Below are 20,095 nucleotides of genomic sequence, written 5' to 3'. Positions count from 1 at the left end.
TTCAGAAACCACTTTTGAGGGGTTCAAACATTTTATTTGGGAGCCGTGCTCAATCTCTCCTTGCTTTGCAGAGATGAATTTTGATGGTTGGGACATGTTTTTTTATTTTTTTTGGACTGAGTTATGAGCATTAAAAACGTGCAAATGTCTATGGGACAAGTATTGTGGGCCAAGTGTTGTGTGGCGTACCAGGCGTCGCATTAAGCTAAGGGGATTCAGAGACCTGATCAACCTCTTTCTTCCCTGAACCTTGTATGTGAGGTAACTTTTAAGTTGACTGTGGACTAGGTCCTTTGGTTCATTTGTGCCAGATTGTCAGTGTTAGACATTGTACGCTCTTTTTAGTCTTGAGACTTTCCATTATCAGGATGTTGGTGAATTTTAGGAGGGGTGTATGTAACCAGGTTGAAATTATATATTTATGTTAACATATAAAATGTCACCAAATCCTGATCAATATTGTTTTCTATATGGTTTATATATGTTTTATTGCCCATATCTATGCCTAGGTGTTGTATTCAGACCACAGTGTTAATACCTGTACTGTCGCTTTAAGAGGTCGCAGGCTTTATGCCGTCATTACGGTGCTTCTCTCAGTTCGCGCCAGACTAGCTGAGAGGAGGTAATGTATTGTTTTGGTCCTCATTTTTGAACATTTATTTCGGTTTTTGAGCAATGTAAACTTGTTTTATGCGTGTATAAATGTTAGGTTTTAGGCTGTGAACATGCAGTTAATGTGTCGGTCGAATATGAACTCTGTAAACAGACTTTTTACAAGTAGACAAAGTTTCCACATGCCAGTCTACAGGGTTTTCTTATCTGCTAACAGGAGCTTGAGACCTGTGTGCTATGTGGAGGAGACTGCATGTTGCAGCGCCTTATGTGCTTTTCTGTTGACTTGTACAGGTATGTGCGTTATGTTTATTATAATTCATTGGGCATAGTGTTTACATGTATTTACACTGGTTGCATTAGGCTTGTTAAAGAAATTCATATTATGAAATACATTGAGTATTTTATAATTCATGTAATTCATTTTCATATTTTTTATTTAAAAGTATTTTTGCTGTTGATACTAAAAGAGTGTATCAGTCATGTATTTATATGCAGTTCGCGCCAGACTAGCTGAGAGGAGGAGCTTGAGACCTGTGTGCTATGTGGAGGAGACTGCATGTTGCAGCGCCTTATGTGCTTTTCTGTTGACTTGTACAGACAAATCCATCATCTTGCCTCCAGTAAAAGAGCAACCAGCAGCTGGTCGTGGTCCGAGTCTTTCTTCATTCAACACAACAGAACACAACGCAGAATATACAAGGGTTAACGGACGTGCATACAAACTAATATAAAAACTGCAAAGGAAAATGCACGCCCGTTACATTTGCGCAAGATGCATTCACAAAAGCAATGTCCATGAAGTGGAACAAGAAAGTCTACTTCTGTGTTTTGTGCAAGACCTTGAGGTATCTTATCAGGCCATCTGATAGGTCAACTCCCCCATGCACCTAAAAGGACAGTTGGAAAAACAAAGAAGGAAAAATCGTATCAAAATATGTCCTGCACACAAATTATTACATTTCAAAAGGCAGACTCCCCCCCCCCGAACAACCCCCTTGTTCTCTCTCGACCTCGTGCTTTTTACTTTTTCCAGGAGAGGGGTGATGGGGCTCCTCTAAACTTTTGTTTTGTTCCACTATGTTTTCAGAGAAAGTAGCACGTGGGACCCCGTCCTCTGAATTATCTTCAGACGTTCTGTTATGTAAAACAAATAAAAAACAAAGAAATGCGTTTTATAATACAAGAAAGACTGAGCTGTGTATATAATAATTGACACTACTTTTAGCTCTTTTTCGCTGTTTGCTGTATTGATGAGAACGCTGCTGAGTGATAACGCTGAGCCCACATTTTCCTTCGGGAACAATAAAGTATCTAACTATAAAGTATCTATCTATCCATCTATCTATAACTAGAATAATATGAAGTAAAATAACAATAAAATATGAATAATACTCACTTGTCGACAGCACGTTTCCCTCTTCAGATGCTTCGTGAAGTCATTATTACTGTCCCCGTCTGACGTCAGAAGCATCACTGTCCCGGTGTAAACAAACCTCCGACGCTTCCTGCTTACTGTATTTTGTTTTTACGTCCGTTTAGCCATGTTTTACAAAAATAAACGAATAAACTGCAGAATCTGAAATTACGCACGACGATGCGTAATTTGCAACTCAAAAAGCTAGACTATTTCCCTGTGACGCTTTTTACGCGTTACATTTTCCATATATGTGTTAGAACCGATGGAAGAAGAAACCAACCCTCAACCTGAATACCAATTTTTTCAGAATTTCATGAGCTATTCAATGCGCCACTTCAAAGTAAAATCCGCCGAAACTAGTTCGAGCCGCACACATAAGACTAGGGGCAGATACTTTTGACGCATCAGTGAGTAATTGAGTATTGTGCCCCAGCAGACAGGGTAAACAGTCATCTATTGGAGCAAGTAAGATGCCATTCAAAAGCTAAAAGACCAGATCTGTTTCAGTATCACGTTGGGGCTAATACATGCATGCTAACTGAAGTTATGATCAAGAATGTGCGGACAAATATGCCTTTGACAGAAATTTTTAAATTTTTCCGCCGCAGACTTTGTGTCTTTGTGGGCAAAAGACTTGTTGTAGACTAACTATTTTACTTGAGCACATTTACTGGATCCTTGCCAACGTATCAGGACCGTTTTTGTTGGAGTTGTATCTTTTCTTAGAATACTGTGAGGCTTTATAGGTGACTTTGACACTTTTTAGCATTTGCGACTGGTTTTACATAAGTGTTTATTGTGTCCACAGTTCTGATTGTATCTTGGATTGCCATACATCATTGGAATCGCAAGACCCTTAGCTTTCCAACGGTGTATAACATATTTAGGTACATATAAAGGGGGGCTGAGGAAAACCCCAGATTTGCCCTGAAGTATGCAACGTCCCGCCGGCGGGACATGAAAACGTTAAAGGGTTAAACTGCTGCCAAGTGCGATTCTCCCCCGCGAGATTGCACCTAAATTAAATAAATGATTGGGCTACCATTCAAGCAGTTTTCCCTGTAATTTTGTGATTGCAAAGGACTACATTTAAACTTACACTTTTGCTGCTGCAGCGGTGTTGCACTTATTTCTAAAAACGTATTGAAACTCGCCGTATGAGCGCATTAAGATTTCCAATTCAAGGTTGGTGAAAAACGTAGCCCCTCCTCTTCCCCGTTGCCATGGTGACTTGTCGAATCGGGGCTCCATTGATGCTGGCTTTTTAAAGTTGTGGCGCACACGCTAAACTCAAGGTGAACCTACTCAGAGTTGATTAAACTCACTCAAATCAGCGTTTCTGGAACTGAAAACTCAGAGTTTTCTATCTCAGAGTAGATCAACTCAGAGGTCAGGAATAGACTCAGAGTATGTTGAACCTGCTTTGTGAAACGTACCCCCGGGTAAACCGCTTTCCGGCGAAACTCATTTAGCGCTACTTCTACACAAACAAAAATGCAGCGTTTCTTCGCAACTTCGCTGGTGGTTCTTCCAAGGATAACTTTTGAGGATATACACAGGATCGTGGAGTCACACTCACCAACACCACAGTTCAGGCTGAGGAAAGGGTACAAGTTCTTTGTGGAGGAGTATATACACAGTTATCAAGGTAAATTGTCTAACGTTTTATTTTTATCAATAAAACGTACAATAGCCTTTGTACATTCATGTTTTGTAATGATAAGCAAACCATATACGATCCATAGAAATCATCTGAAATATTGTCTGTGTGTGAAATGTGTGTAAAATATTTGTTATGTGTAGACTATAATATTATGAATATAATTTGCCATGGTGGCTATGAAGTCTCTGTGTGCAGCGTTAGCACTTTAGTATTAGGTTAGCCAAGGAAAGGTTAAGCTAGTTATTTGCTTGTTTTTTTTAGCAACTCCTAAAAATAACATTGTGTATATGCTCAGTATCAAATGTAGTTGATGGAAAGGTGGTAGTGAGAGGCTCGATGAGGAGGAATGAGGAGCCCCACAGACTACAGGTTTCTGCTTAGTTATAGGCCGAAGTCTGTGTTTGTTTTGATAGTCTGTCTGGACTAACAACTGCAGTTGCAGTTGCACTTTTCCCCTTTTTCTGTTGTTCAGATCATTTTCACTGTTCTTTCTTACAAACAGTACAATTCAATTCATTTTTATTTATATAGCGCCAAATACAACAAATGTCATCTCAAGGCACTTAGATAGTAAGTCCAATTCAAGCCAATTGGAATTCAATTAATTAATAATAATCATAATTCATAAAATAATCCAATTCGTTTATATAGAGCCAATTCAAAAACAATTTCCTAGCTAAGAAAACCAACAGATTACACTGAAAACTTTTTGTTTTTCGGTCCAATCTCCCGGCCTGAGCGGCGTGCCTGAGGCGACTGTGAAAAGAAACGACTCCCTTTTAACAGGAAGAAACCTCTGGCAGAACCAGACTCAGGAAGGGTGGCCATCCGCCTCGACCAGCTGGGGTTTGAGAAGACAGAAAGGGGGGGAGGGGGGCGGCGGCGGCGGCGGCGGCGGCGGCGGCGGCACTGTAACACCATTCAAAGGATATCTGTTGGAACAGGGAAACACGAGTTAATGACCACAATAATATCACATATACATAAAGAGAGTAAAGTGAGGAAAGGTGTGACAGATGAGGCCCCCCAGCAGTCTAGGCCTATAGCAGCTTAACTATGGGATGTTTCAGGATTACCTGAGCCATCCCTATTCAAGGTAAACACAAGAAACTTGTGCTAACGAAAAAATAAATAAATAAAGGACCAGACTCAGTGAGTAATTCCCTATACTCCCTATATAGATCTGCTCCTCACACCACAACAACCATCTTTTTACAGCCACAAGCTACCTCAGCCTCTCACCAACTGCACACCAGTCACAGCGGGGTGGGGATGCAAACCCTGGTTCGGGTAGGGGGAGAAATAAAAGAGGTAAGATAAGCGGGAATGGGATTCAAACCCTGGTTCGGGTAGGGGGTAATGAAAGTATAGAAGGTGCCAGAGGTGGAGGCAGGACAAGACACACTAGCAGATACAGCAGACAAATTCACCTAAACAGTCCTATATTCACTAAAAATACCAGCAAAAACAAAGCCATACAAAGCAGTACAGTAGCGTAATTAATTAACAGTAATTAATTCATGAATAAATACATAATTTCGAATCTGATCGTAATGATATGGAAACATGAAATCAAAGGATATCATTTATAAACTCTGTATGTGTTCATCAAAAAAAGGGCAGCTTATTAAACATGACGCTGGAATAGATCTAGAATGCGTTACTTTTTAATGTGTTGGATGGTGGGTGGTCCATGGGGGGCATAGAATGCATTATGTTTTTTGTCCCCACCACTTCTAAAACCAAACTAACGCCCTTGCCCGCTCCAAAATGTAACAAGGATGAAGTCAGGATCTGTGTAGATTTGAAACGACTGAACAAGGCGGTGAAGCGAGAACGTTACATTTCACCCACCTTAGATGATATAACACCGAAGCTGGCTGGAGCCAAGATTTTCTCCTCTCTGGATGCCTCTGGTGGGTTTTGTCAAATTCCGTTGGACCCCAGTTGCCAAAGACTGACCACATTCATTACCCCAATGGACTGGTTTTGCTTCAAACGCTTGCCATTTGGAATTACATCTGCTCTTGAGATTTTCCAGCGACTGATGAGTAATCTGCTCAAGGACCTGGAAGGAACTATTGTTGTGATGGATGACATCCGGGTTTACGGATCTAACAAGGAACAGCATGAGCATCGATTGGATGCAGTTTTGCAGACGGTCAAAGCGTCTGGACTTAAGCTGAACAGGGCTAGGTGTCACTTTGGGAAAACTGAACTACAGTTCTTTGGACACGTCAATAGTGCAGAGGGGGTGAAGCCTGATGAGAGCAAGGTGGATGCGATTGCTAAGATGCCCCGCCCCTCAAATGTGGAACAGCTGCGGCAGGTGCTTGGACTTGTGAACCATGTTGGGAAATTTCTTCCAGGTCTGTCCACAGTACTATATTCACTGACTAATCTGCTAAAGAAAGAGATTGCATGGGTTTGGGGTGAACCCCAGGAGCGAGCGTTCAACAAAGCCAAAAGAATGCTCATAGCTGCGTCAGCCCTTTGCTACTATAGCCGCATTCGGACAGAGCAGTTCTAAGAACGCCGTTCTAAGAATGATCCTCCTCGAATTTCGTTCTGATAACTGTCCTTCCCCAGCAGAACTGTTTCAGTCTGCATTTGCACATGAGTTGGGACCAGGTCGGGACTGATGCGACGCAACCGTCTGCGACAGTGACATGTTACTTTAGCTCCACACTCAACAACAAAACAAAACAAAACAAAACAAAACCCACGAAAAGTAAGGAGAGAAGAAAAAAACACCACAAAGAAGCTAATATGGAGAGCGGGGATGCCACCGTGTTCATTGTCTGCATGATGGTAATCGTGTAATCATGGACGATCACATCGAGGCTGGAAGAGCACACAGAGAGAGTCAGGATCGAGCGCAGGCAATACTTCTTCGTTTCATGAAGGAAGGAGAGCAGAGCGCTGCAGATAAAGGAGACAACGTGTAAGTTTAACTTATTAAACACGTGCAGGTTGTGTCCGTGTCTTATGAGTAAACATTTCAGCCGTGACAACATGACATGGGGCGTAGCTACCGACCACCAAACACCTACATCAGATGTGTTCCTATAGAACCCAGAAAAGACCCAGCCTCGGAGAAGGAGCTAAAATGGTTATAGGAACTGAGGGCGATGGTCCCGAGTTCCTGTATGTGCGAATGCGGGAAAAAACGGCCCTGTTCCTGAAAAGGTTATAGGAACTGCCAAAGGTTCCTACAGTGCGAATGCGGCTTATGACGCCAACAAACCAACGGTGGTCAGCGCGGATGCCAGCAGTTAGGGCCTTGGTGGGGCTCTGTTGCAAGACCACGATCAGGAGTTACGCCCTGTTGCCCATTGCTCACGCACACTCACTGATGCCGAGATGTAAAGGACTACTAATATGTTCTGTATTATAAATTTATTCATATGTGTTTGTCCTTCTGCTGCAGCTGTTGCGCAGCCAATGCTTTTATTTTGAAAAGCTTAGAACAGGAAGGTGTCGTAAATCGATTGTCGCAAACTGCGGTAGTAGCGCGAACTCCAGGGAAAAGAGAGGCGATGTGCTCCACAGTTGAACGGAACATATTACTACAGTATTATTGTGGATTGAAAAGGTCCTTTAGCACCTGGTTGATGGAGGAACAAGGTTGGTAGTAGTGTTTTATTGTATAAATGTATATTTAATTATATTTCACGGAGCATACAGGTTGCTATCAAGCTTAGCAGTAATGTTTTTCCCAGTAGAGGGCACTCGTGTTTAATGTGTCAGTCATGTTTAGCATATATAGGTTTATAAGTTTCAATGTTATATGCTATGTAAGGTCACAGGTTTTATCTTTGTGTATTTTGTTTTATTTCACAGTACAGTAAAATATTGAAGACAATATTAACGAATAAAGGTAACATACTGTCAGAGTTACTAATAATGTATTTATTCTGTATGTTTCTAGCTCTTACGGTGTGTTCACATGCAAGGCTGTTCAATAAAGGATTGTGAACCATCAGTTTGAGAGACCATCTTTTCAACCGGGACGCTACACGAGAAGAGGTATTCACAGATCGAAAAGGAGTGCCTGGCGTCTGTCTAGGCCTGTGAACGTTTCACCCGCTACATCCAAGGGATGAGCCATGTCCGGCTACAAACCGACCATAAGCCGCTGGTGCCACTGATCAACTCTCACAAATTTGATAAAACGCCACTAAGATGCCAGACACTACTTATGCGTCTTATGAGATTCAATGTCACTGCCGAACATGTTCCCGGTAAGCAGCTCGTTGTTGCCGACACACTCTCCAGACATCCATTGAAAGACAGTTATGTGCCAGAAACTGAAACACAAGTAAAGGCATATGTCAACACCATGGTGGCCAGCAAACCCATTAAGTCTCCCAAGCTCGAGGAAATCCGCCAGACTACACAAAACGATTCTGAGCTTCAAAAACTAATCACATTTGTCAGGAAGGGGTGGCCTTGCAGTATAGTGGAGAGCTCGCCATTGCATGGATACTATGCAGCTAGAAGTCACCTTTAAGAGTCGGACGGCCTGGTCCTGTATCATGACCGCATCGTGGTCCCAACACCGCTCCGAGCGGGTGTCTTAGACCAACTGCACCCCCAGGGCCTCACGAAGGGTCGGGAGCGAGCTAAGTTGACAGTGTGGTGGCCGAAGATTGGTGCACAGATCATAAACAAAGTGAAATCGTGTGATTTTTGCAGAGAGCAGAGACCTACAGAGAGACGTGAACCGCTGGTGACAACTTCCCTGCCCAATGGTCAATGGCAGAGAATTGCGGTTGACCTGTTTGTGCTAGAGGGTAGGACCTATGTTGTTGCTGTTGATTATTTTTCCAGAGACATTGAGAACACTTCCTTCACCACCACCTCCAGCACTCAGGTCATCAACAAGCTCAAACACATGTTTGTGAAATGGGACATCCCGCTGGAACTTGTCAGCGACAATGGGACACAGTTTACATCAACAGAGTTCCAACAGTTCAAGAGGTATGGATTCACTCACATAACCTTCAGCCCACATTATCCACAATCTATTGGAGCTGCGGAAAGGGCTGTTCAGACTGCCAAGTACATCCTTAAACAGCCTGACCCCTGCTTAGCCCTTATGAGTTATCGCTCCAAACACCAATAGCAGCAATGGGTGCAAGTCCAGTGCAACATGACTGGCCGACAGAATCAGCACTGGAAAAGTCATTGATGCCAAGCCAAGCCAGTCAACCCAGACCAAGTCTACTTATAGTCTGGGTTGGAGTCTGTTGACGCCTTCAAAAGGCAACTTAAGACCTTTTTATTTGTTCAGGTTTTTTCTTAATTTTCTTAATTTATTTAATTTTCTTAATTTTCTTAATTTTCTTAATTTTCTTAATTTTCTTAATTTTCTTAATTGTCTTAATTTTCTTAATTGTCTTGGGCTGCTATGATTGTTACTGAGTTGCTTTGGCCTTTTTAAATTTATACTTTTATGTACTTCTTAACTGTGTTTTTTTCTATTGTACCTGTAAAGCGCTTTGTGACCCTGGTCTGTGAAAGGCGCTGTACAAATAAAAATTACTTACTTACTTACTTACTTAAAAGATGCCAAAGCAAAAGATTCTTACAGATTCTTCTACAACCGCAATATTCAGCTCGCCCACTTCCGGAACTTCACCCTGGTCAGAATGTCAGAGTGAAACTTGATGGAGAGAAAGCGTGGACAACACCTGCCAAAGTCATCAGCAAGTCTAAGGAGCCGAGATCCTACCTCGTGTAATTGGCCAATGGGAACATGACCCGTCGCAATAGATGTCACCTTCAGGAGGTTCCTGAGACTGATACTCCTGTAGAACAACGTAGCGCAGAGCCTACAGTGCCACAGCAGGACTGCAGACCCCCAGCTATAGGTGTGGCTGTTTCATCTGAACCACCATTGAACCAGCCAACACCAAGCCCTTCTTCAGGGTCTCCCGTTCCACCACCTACTCCTGTGAGAACAACTTCCAGGGGCCGTGAAATAAACTGCCTCTTAGATTCAGAGACTGATGGTTTCAAAAGGGCATAATAATCCCTATTAGGACGTAGGGCAGTCTACCCCTGTGATGTCCTGTATTGTTCTATATGTGTTCTGAAGATATCCTGGGGTTATTTTGAAAGAAATGTGACAGCTAAGGTTAAAGTAAAAGGGTAACTAACTGAACATTAGAGAATGTACCATTTAGGACATTGAACTAAACTGCAGATGTTTGGAATCTTGCCATGGTTAACTTTAAAAGAGGGGAGATGTTGTGAGATCAGATTAGTTTCTGTTGTACCAGAGTTACGGTAGATCATTACATGACCACTGGGGGAGCTCTAGAGTAGAGGCAACCTGTAATAGGGTGGGAGCAGAGCTATAGAGTAAATACAGAGTTGCAACACACTTTAATGTCGCCGCTAGGGCTGTCACGTGGTTCATGTAAACCTCCAGAGCGTGGGTCTCCAACGCGTCGCTCGCGAGCTACCAGTAGCTCGCCGCCCCTTTCCAAGTAGCTTGCTCCTGCTCCTTCCAACACAAAATTATTATTTGCCAATTAGCTGTCAATCAAAAAGTTGCGCTGCTGTCAATCTTGATGAGTCAGTGGTGATGTGAGATGAGAAGGAGTTTACGATGGCGACAACAAGTGTACAAACCAACAAGCAGATTAAAATGTATAATTTTCACCAAGAGAATTTTGTTTTATAAACGTTAACGACAAGTGTGTGTGTCTGATCTGCGGTGCCAGCATGTCGGTCAGTAAAAGGTGTAATGTGGAGCGCCAGACAAGATAATGGCGCTTCAACGGCAACAGTCTCTGTTCACCAAACCGGCAAAGAAGGCCAATTTAGCATGGTACATCATTTTGTAGATCAGTGGTTTTACCATGGTTGGTTGTGTAGCCTTTGGATGCAGCAATCGCTCAGAGAAAGGAATCCGGATGTATGGCTTCCCCAAGGACATTGAACGCCGGAAAAGATGGTTGGCGATGGTCAGCAGGCAAAACTTTCAGGTTAAAGGTGACCACAACTGTCCGGATCCGTGTTTGGTTACCCTGTTCTCTCCTGTGCTTTTGGTTTCGCCCTTGTTAATTTGCCCCAGATGTTTCTAGTTCCCCTGATTACCCTCACGTGTATTTAAGTTCAGTTCTGTCCCTTGTTCCCTGCCGGAGTCTTGTATGTCTCCCTGTGTGTTAAGTCCTGTATATGTTTGCTCCCTGCGTTTGGATTATTGATAATAAACTCATCCTTTTCTACAATGAGGAGTATCCTGCTTGCATTTGGGTCCTACTTACCCACACTCCATGACAACAACAACAGAAAACTTTGTGAAGTAAGTAATGGCCACAGAGGTTTTATGATAAATTGTACACCTGAATGTAAAGAATAACAGTTCAACAGAAACGTGAAGTATGCAGGGGAAACTGAATTTAGCCTATGACTTCATTACCTCCCGGCAGTTACACTTTGAGGACAGCCAGTTTATGGACACAAAAAGAGGCACACAGAATTTGAGACCAGATGCTGTCCCAACCATTTTCATCCATTGCCCCAAGCCCAGGAGGAGGAAAACACCTTCGAGGATGGCTTCTGCAGAATTTACAACACCTGATGACCACACTTACTGCATAAAATCAAACCTTGGTATGATACCAGTGAACACAGTCTTTCCACAGTTTTTCCCATTTCATGTATTTAAAAAAAGCTATTGTCAAAAGACATGTCAATTTCACTTCTAGGGATCTAGTGAAAGTGGCATGAATACATATAACACCAACAATACATTGTTATGACAGATATTGAGGGAGAAATTGAAGTGCAGTTAGAGGCGAGTGAGAGGGATGTATCAGGTGACAATGAAGCAGATGTAAGTAGACTACCAGGGGCCACTCATCCAGGAACCAGTGTGCCAGGTGCCAGTCAGCCAGGGGCCACTCATCCAGGAACCAGTGTGCCAGGTACCAGTCAGACAGGGGCCACTCATCCAGGAACCAGTGTGCCAGGGGCCAGTCATGACAGGGCCAGTGTGGAGGACCTACTGAGGGAATTAAGAAGGGAAAGATATATGAGGATAAAAGTCGAGAGGGCTCTTACACAATCAAGACATCATTAACAGGCTTGTGTATGCCCAGATAGCAAACGGACTCCGGACCGGATCCGTTCCGGATTTAGGGTAGGGAACGGATCTCCAAAACGGACCCGGATCGAAGTCCACTTGCACACCGGAACGGATCCGGAACAGATCCGTTTTGGATCCGTTCATAGAACTTATCATCCGGCCCGGATCCGTTTTGGATCCGTTCATAGAACTCATCATCCGGCCCGGATCCGTTTTGGATCTGTTCATAGAACTCATCATCTGGCCCGGAGCTGTTTTGGATCCGTTCATAGAACACATCATCCAGCGCGGATCCGTTTTGGATCCGTGTATGATACTTATAATGAAGGTGGACTCATTTGGTCCAGAACCTTTGTTTATTATGATTAATTAACAAAAGTAGATACAGATAAAAACTTGCTTATCAACTAGAAATGACTCTATAAAAATCACACCAGTTAAGCCTTATACACCTGAAAATGATTTATTGTGAAGCTGCAAAAGACCTAAAATTGGGTTATTATTACGAGTAAATTTACAGTTTTGAGGCTGCACAGTGGTGCAGTTGATAGCACTGTTGCAGGTGTTAGAATCCAGCCAGGGGTCTTTCTGTATGTGGTTTGCATGTTCTCCCTGTACATGCATGTACAGATGTTCTCTCTGGGTACTTCATCTAATCTGCTATCCATTGTGCTGTACTGCTCTCCCTGCCTCCCTCATCCTCTATACCAGGACAGTAACCTCCACCAACCTCCCTGGAGATATATGGGACATTAGAGTATGATCCTTGTGACCATATGATTGGTTGGATAAAACCAATTTAGTGGAATTGAGTTCACTTAAAAGAGCTGGCACAAACACCAGATTGACCAACACATCACTACAAGTGGCTAATAAGATAAAGAACACACATGATGGAAATTCTTAAATGTATTTAATAATACTCACACAATCAGGACACTAGCACACTGGAGCTGATTAACACATCTTAGCTGGAAGCAGGGGCGTCGCACCCGTGGGGGATGGGGTGTTTTGACACCCCCACTTTTACAGCAAGGGGATTTCATCCCCCCCACATTTTCCAAAGGTAAACCCGTTTTCCCACCCTCATAGTGCACCAACATACAAAAAAAGGAGTGCACCTCAGCTTCCTTACGATGCACGAAAAGGCATTAGTCAAACTGAACAGACATTCACCCAATCACAGACTGTTGTCAGCGACACGGCCCGGGAAATTTGATATTACGTCAGAGACGAACAGCCGGAGCTAGTGATGGGAAGCTCGGCTCTTTTGACTCGGCTCCCAAAGAAGAGCCGGCTCCCGAACGGCCACCTCTGGAACCTGATTGGACACCTCAGGTGTCACTCCAGTTGATTGACAGGCAAGTCTCGTTGAAAGATGAGTGAGAAACGCGGCGTCTTTGAAATGAGTGGCAGGCATAGAGAGTGTCCTGTTGTACTGTCAGAGTGAACCTACTTTTGTGGTTTTAAAGTAAGTTAAAGCACAAGAATGGAGACAAATAGTTTAAGATTAATACAATATTGAGGTTTAACCAGGCTGTCTTGTTTTGTGTAGGGACAGATAACAATGAAGAGACCCACCGTAGATCGGCAAAAGAGGGCAATTTCATAGCCTACAGTAAATCCACGGTGATAACTCCGTGATAGTGATTAAATGTTACATTTTGTGATTAAAAATGTGTAAATTATGATACCATATCTCTATTGTGAGGCTTGACCTTTTTATATACAGTCTTTGGACTTGATGTGGTGCTCATGTGCCACCCCTGGAACACCCCCACATCTAAAATCACTGCTCCACCCCTGGGTGGAAGTAATGGGGTGAGCAGGGATAAATTGAAATTAAAGAATTTATCTGTAATCAGTTGTCGAGGTGAATAAGATTTACATGGCACGTGAGAGCAGATGGGATTGTGAAAATGAGAAGAAAGACCCCGAAAGTGTTCGAGGAATGGTCCCCACACATTCAAAAACTTTTTGTATGAATTATGGATTGAGTAGCGGATCTTCTCCAGGCTCAGACAGGACATAATGTCCCCCAGCCATTGAGCATGTGTGGGCGGGGCAGCATCCTTCCATCTTAGTAGTACTGCTCGTCTGGCCAGGAGAGAAGCAAACGACAACGAACGGTGTTTATATGGAGTTAAAAGAGATTCATCTATTCCGTTAATGCCAAAGAGAGCGATCAGAGGGTCAGGTGTAGGGTCAAGGTTGAGGACTGTAGAAAGAGTTTGGAAAACCTCTCTCCAGAACTTTCCCAAACTTGAACATGACCAATACATATGAATAAGTGAGGCTTCATCTGCTTTACATTTATTACAGCCTGGACTAAAATCTGGATACATACAGGAAAGTTTCTCTTTTGATATGTGGGCCCTGTGTACCACCTTAAATTTTAGCAGACGGTGCTGGGCACAGAAGGATGTTGAATTAACATGTTTCAATATTCAATCCCATTCATTGTTAGTCAATTCCAAATTCAGATCTTTTTCCCAGGCCAATTTATTTTATTCAAGGGGTGCTTGTCTTATAGCGGCCAGCTTGCCATAGATAAAAGTTATCAGGCGTTTCTGTAATGGGTGCATGCTAAGAAACGTGTCAACAACACTGGATTCAGGTTTCCTAGGGAAGTTAGGTGTCTGAGATTTGAGAAAGTGTCTAATTTGTAAGTATCTGAAAAAATGAACCTTTTGTAGTTTATACTTTTCAGACAAGTGTTCAAAAGATACAAAAATGTCATTAAAATACAAATCCTTAAGATACTTGATACCCTGTCTGCCATTCATGAAACATGGGATCATCAAGAGAAGGTTGAAAAACAGACAGAACAGGACTTAAAAGAGAAAGGTCAGAGAGGCCAAAGTATTTTCTGAATTGAGCCCACACTCTCACTGTATGTCTTACGACAGGATTATCACTATATTTGTTTGGAGGTAGGGGTAGGGGGGAACCAAGTAGTGCTAGAATGGAAACATCTTTTGCTAAGTTCAACTCCATAGACACCCATGCCGGACGATCTATGCGATTATAAAAGTGAGACCAAAATACAACGCAACGTATATTTGCTGCCCAGTAATAAAGACGAAAGTTGGGCAAGGCCAGGCCTCCAGCATCCTTTGGTTTTTGAAGGTGGACTTTACTTATTCGAGGACGTTTGCCTTTCCATATAAAGGAAGAAGTCTAAGTCCTAGAGTCTAAGGAATCAAAAAAAAGATTTGGGGATAAAAGTTGGTACGGATTGGAATAGGTATAAAAATTTAGGGAGGATATTCATTTTAACCGAATTAATTCAGCCCACCAGGGACATGCACATGGGAGACCACTGCGTTAGGCTTCGTTTCACCTGGTTTAGCAAGGTGAGAAAATATTCTTTAAAGAGACCGCTGTGTTTTCTTGTAATTGTAATGCCCAAGTAAGTAAACTGGTTTGTAACAGTCTTGAAAGGGAGATTAGTGTTGTTTAGTGCAAGTGCCACTTTATTAACAGGAAAGAGTTCGCTTTTATGTAAATTCAGCATGTAACCAGAAAAGTATCCAAATTGGGCGAGTATTGATAGCATGTGGGGTATAGAAGTATGTGGGTTTGATATGAATACCAGAAGGTCGTCTGCATAAAGAGACACCTTATGTTCAGACCCGCTCCTCGAGATACCTGTAATATCTTTACAGGAATGTAATGCAATTGCTAATGGTTCTATTGCCAGATTGAAAAGTAATGGACTTCAAGGGCACCCTTGTCGGGTTCTTCTCAGGAGGTTAAAGGGTTGCGATTGTTGCGAATTGGTAAGAACTGATGCCATAGGGCGGTGATACAGTAATTTTATCCATGCAATAAAGACTGGGTCAAAGTTGAATTTTTCTAGAGCTGCAAACAAATATCTCCACTCCACACGGTCAAAAGCCTTTTCGGCGTCTAGAGACAAGATACATTCAGGGGTCTCATTTGAGGCTGTATAAAGAATATCAAATACACGACGAATGTTAAAATAGGAATGGCGGTTTTTGATGAAACCTGTTTGGTCTTCTAATGTAATTGATGGTAGAATGTTCTCTAACCTAAGCGCTAGAACCTTAGCCAGTATTCTGGCATCAACATTTAGTAAGGAGATGGGTCTGTAAGAAGAACAATCCACTGGGTCCTTGCCCTTCTTGGCCACCAGAGTGATACAGGGAGTCTACCTAACTTGAGTGAGTCTGAGAGCACTGTGCACAATTGAGGTGAGAGTATTGAAGAGAATGATTAAAAAAATTCCACAGGAAAACCGTCTGGTCCAGGGGACTTTCCAGAATTCAAAGAAGAAATAGCTATGGCTATTTCCTCCTTTGTTATGGGCTTTTCCAAATTTCCCTGGCTGTCAGGAGACAGTACAGGGATATTTAAATTATTTAGAAAGTCCTGCATTGGGGTATTGTCATTTGGGAATTCGAAAGTGTAGAGTTTGTTGTAAAAGTTACTGAAAGTGTCATTAATGTGGGAGAAATCTGTGGTCATATTGCCATCTTCCATTCTAATTTCTGTGATATGTCGCATTGCTTTGGTTTCTCTTAATTGATTAGCCATCATCTTACCCGTCTTGTCGCCATGTATATAAAATCTGCTCTTGCTCTTTAAAAGTTGACGTTCAATTGAGTAGATAGGAGGTCAAATTTAGCCTTTAGTTCCATCCTTTTTTTGTAAAGTTCAGGGTTCTTAACTTGAGCATATTGTAGGTCAATTTCTTTAATCTGTTTGACCAATTCCAGTCTTTCTCTGGAGGCCTTCTTTTTCATGTTTGCGCTGTAGGAAATGATCTGACGTCTCAGAAAAGCTTTCAGAGCATCCCAAACTATCAGACTGGAAGTTTCAGGAGAATTATTTATTTCGAGAAAGGTGGATATTGGGAGTCACATGGGATCGCCGAGCAAGATGGCTGCTCACTAGAAGCTGTCCGCAAGCCACACCGGAATAATGTAACTTATCCGTTCATATCTCGCTATTAACGTTTCTTTTTTGAAATCGTCAACAGCCAGTTATAGTTTCACTTCATTTTCACCGTGAAAAATAGCCTAGTACAATGTCATCCTCGAAATATTTCAAGGGCACAGGCACGCGTGCTAAGCCTGCTGTGGACAATGATGATAGCACTGCACAGAATACAAGCATGGAGAAGCTTTTGGCTGAAGTGACTACAATGGGCACTACGCTCAAGACGGTGCCTACAGACGTGTCAACTATCAAAAAATATGGAACTATCAAATGGAACTGAAAAATGCTGTAAGTGCCATGCAAGTACGAATGACCGAGGCAGAAACCAGAATATCAGACGTGGAGGACACCTTGCAGCAGTTGGTCAGTGACCGCGAGCTACACAGTCAGCGAATTGATGCGTTGTGGAGCCGTGCAGAAGACTTAGAGAACAGAAGCCGCTGTAATAACATTAGGCTGCTAGGCTTGAAAGAGGGCAGCGAAGGGGACGACATAAAAGCATGCTTTGAAAAGATCCTGACTGAGGGTCTAAAGATGGTAATTGATGGTTAATTTGAAGTTGAGAGGGCGCATCGTTCCCCGGGTGCACGTCTGGAGGATAATCAACCCCCGAGAGTGCTCATGATCCGATTCTTGCACAGCTATGTGTAGCAGTAGAGTTGTTTATTGGGCTACATTACATCTGCACCTTCCCTGTGTGTGTTGTTGACACTTTGGTGACTGCTCCTTACTATTGGGCGACTGTAAGTCACACCAGCTTAAGCAACATGGCTGTGCACAGGCTCTCTGCTTTTGCTGAGAGGAACAGACTAGGCCAACGGCTCTGGTTTTGTACGCTCCTCGTCGCTTGTGCCCCGAAGGGAACTCGTCTTGCCCCTGGCTGTTCGCTTGGGCTAATTGTTGCCAACTGCCTAGCCGTACGGCTCCATCTTTATCCCTCCGACGCGCTCGGTTTACCTTTATTCAGCATACATCACGAGACGATTCGGTAACCGAAGTCGCTTCCTGGACAGCGAGTGCCTCTCAGGACTGCGTGTGCCAGCTACAGCGGGCCTGTGGGGCTTCCAACCAATAACGGTCAGAGTTGCTGCTGTGTCCTCCCCTGCTTCTCGTTCCTCCCGTCTGCTCACGGTGACTGCCGCCCTCTATTGCTTGCTAGCCTCGGCGGCTTGGCCGCTTTGTAGGTTTGGGTGCGGGTGCATGGCGCTGAGCTTGCTCGTTGGGCTGCATCATCTGTCCGTGATTTGTTACCGTTGTGTTTTCTTGTTTGGTCAACGTCTGCCCCTCTGTGCGCGCTGGCTGTATGTGCTTATAGTGAGCTTGTAACCCTCCAGTTAATGGTGCATTCCCTCTGCTGAACCTAGTGTGCTGGTGTGGCGAGCGTGAGGTGGGGATAATGCCCCAATAGTGTATATTTTTAATTAAAGAAAAACCGACAACGCCACCCCAGGATGTAACCCAGGGAAAGAAATGGAAATCTATGAATAAGCGAAATTTAAACAAAGGACAACACAAGTTCGAAACACTGAGCAGGCAAGAGACGTGTTTCCAAAAGAATATACAAAAGTTTATTTGAATCAGTATTAAGAACAGTTAAAATCTACCGCTAAAAAAGGTTACCTTATCTTCCAGGGCTGGGGCCTTTGTGCTCAAGGTGAGTGAGGGGAGGGGTGAAGGTACCAACTCAACATGGGAGCACCACAATCCACATTTAAAACACACACACACACAAGGGCAAATCAAAAGAAAAGGGAGTGAATGGGGCACAACACACGAAGGGACACCACCAAAAAGGGTTCACCAGTGAGGCCCTCATCACCTGGAATCACAAACAGGGACAGTTAGTGGGAGACTGCAAATAAATGAAAACAATAAAGAATGTCCCAACACAAAGATAATTAAAGGATAAGACCGGTTTTTTGACATTGGGCCCTTGATTTCACATTATAACATGTTCTACTCACCCCTGCTTGTTGTTGAACATTTGGAGCTGTTCCGAAGATATTCGCGAGGCGTCTGGCTGCTCTCTTGAGATATTCGGCCATGAAACGGTTTCCTATGGGCAAGCTTATACAGGCACAAACTATACTGTTTATAATTTATTAATTACTCTACACTAGCACTGATAACGTGGAGGTGCGTCGCTTACTTAAAAAAATCCGGGTTACTAATTTTGAATTTTAACCGAATGAATAAATAGGCAGCAGGTCTGTGGGCTGTCTGTGGCAGTAGCACGACGATGAAGAGAGTAACACCCACTTTGACAAAAAAAAAATCAAAATTACAATAACCCGGATTTTTTTAAGTAAGCGACGCACCTCCACGTTATCAGTGCTAGTGTAGAGTAATTAATAAATTATAAACAGCATAGTTTGTGCCTGTATAAGCTTGCCCATAGGAAACCGTTTCATGGCCGAATATCTCAAGAGAGCAGCCTGATGCCTCGCGAATATCTTCGGAACAGCTCCAAATGACAAACAACAAGCAGGGGTGAGTAGAACATCATGTTATAATGTGAAATCAAGGGCCCAATGTCAAAAAACCGGTCTTATCCTTTAAAGAAAATCTCCCTTGCTCCTGTTGCTTCAGGTAGCCACATAAAACAGTTGATCCATCTAAAACAGCCGATGTATCCCTCTAAAGCAGCTGATCCATCTAAAACAGCCGATCGTCCTCTAAAGCAGTTGATCCCTCTAAAGCAGCCGATTGTATCCCTTTAAAGCAGCAGCAGCCCTCGGTGCAGAGCAATTCAGCTCGTGGTAGCTGGGTGCCGAGCCTTCAGCGTAGCATAGCTCCAGCACAGAGGGGAATGAGCAGGCGTGCTCTGTCCACCTGCCGGCGCCTGCACATAAACACGTTCTTAATTAGCGTGCACGGATGGTAAAAGCAACAAATGAACGTACCTGCGCGGTTGAACATGAATTGCACAACACCAGAGGAGAAGAATGCAGAGCGTCTGCACAACCTGCAGCCAGGTAACCCGGAAGACAAACACGCACCCGTTGCCAGAGAGAGAGAGAAAGAGGGCAGATCTACCGATCCTTCTTAAAGGCTGAGCAATTAAAGGGAATGATACTGTGGGCGGGCAGAACTACAATGACAGTAGTCATCCTGCTACACTGGGTATTTTGCTTTTGCGTGTTCTTTTGTTTGCCGTCCTTATTTTCTTTGCTGTGATTTATTTTGCTTTCTCATTATTGGTTTGCAGTGTTTGTGTTAATTTTGTTTACCTTAGCATCATTGGTCCTGTCTGTCGGAATAGCTCCACTAGGGTGGAGTGTCCAACCTGTAGCCTAAGCCAGTGTCTGGTGTGTGTGTGTGTGTGAGTGTG

Source organism: Odontesthes bonariensis, chromosome 22 (genome assembly GCF_027942865.1).
Source record: "Odontesthes bonariensis isolate fOdoBon6 chromosome 22, fOdoBon6.hap1, whole genome shotgun sequence".
In the NCBI taxonomy this organism is placed as follows: Eukaryota; Metazoa; Chordata; class Actinopteri; order Atheriniformes; family Atherinopsidae; genus Odontesthes; species Odontesthes bonariensis.
The sequence above is the reverse complement of the archived record's forward strand: the minus strand, read 5'-3'. Positions refer to the sequence as shown.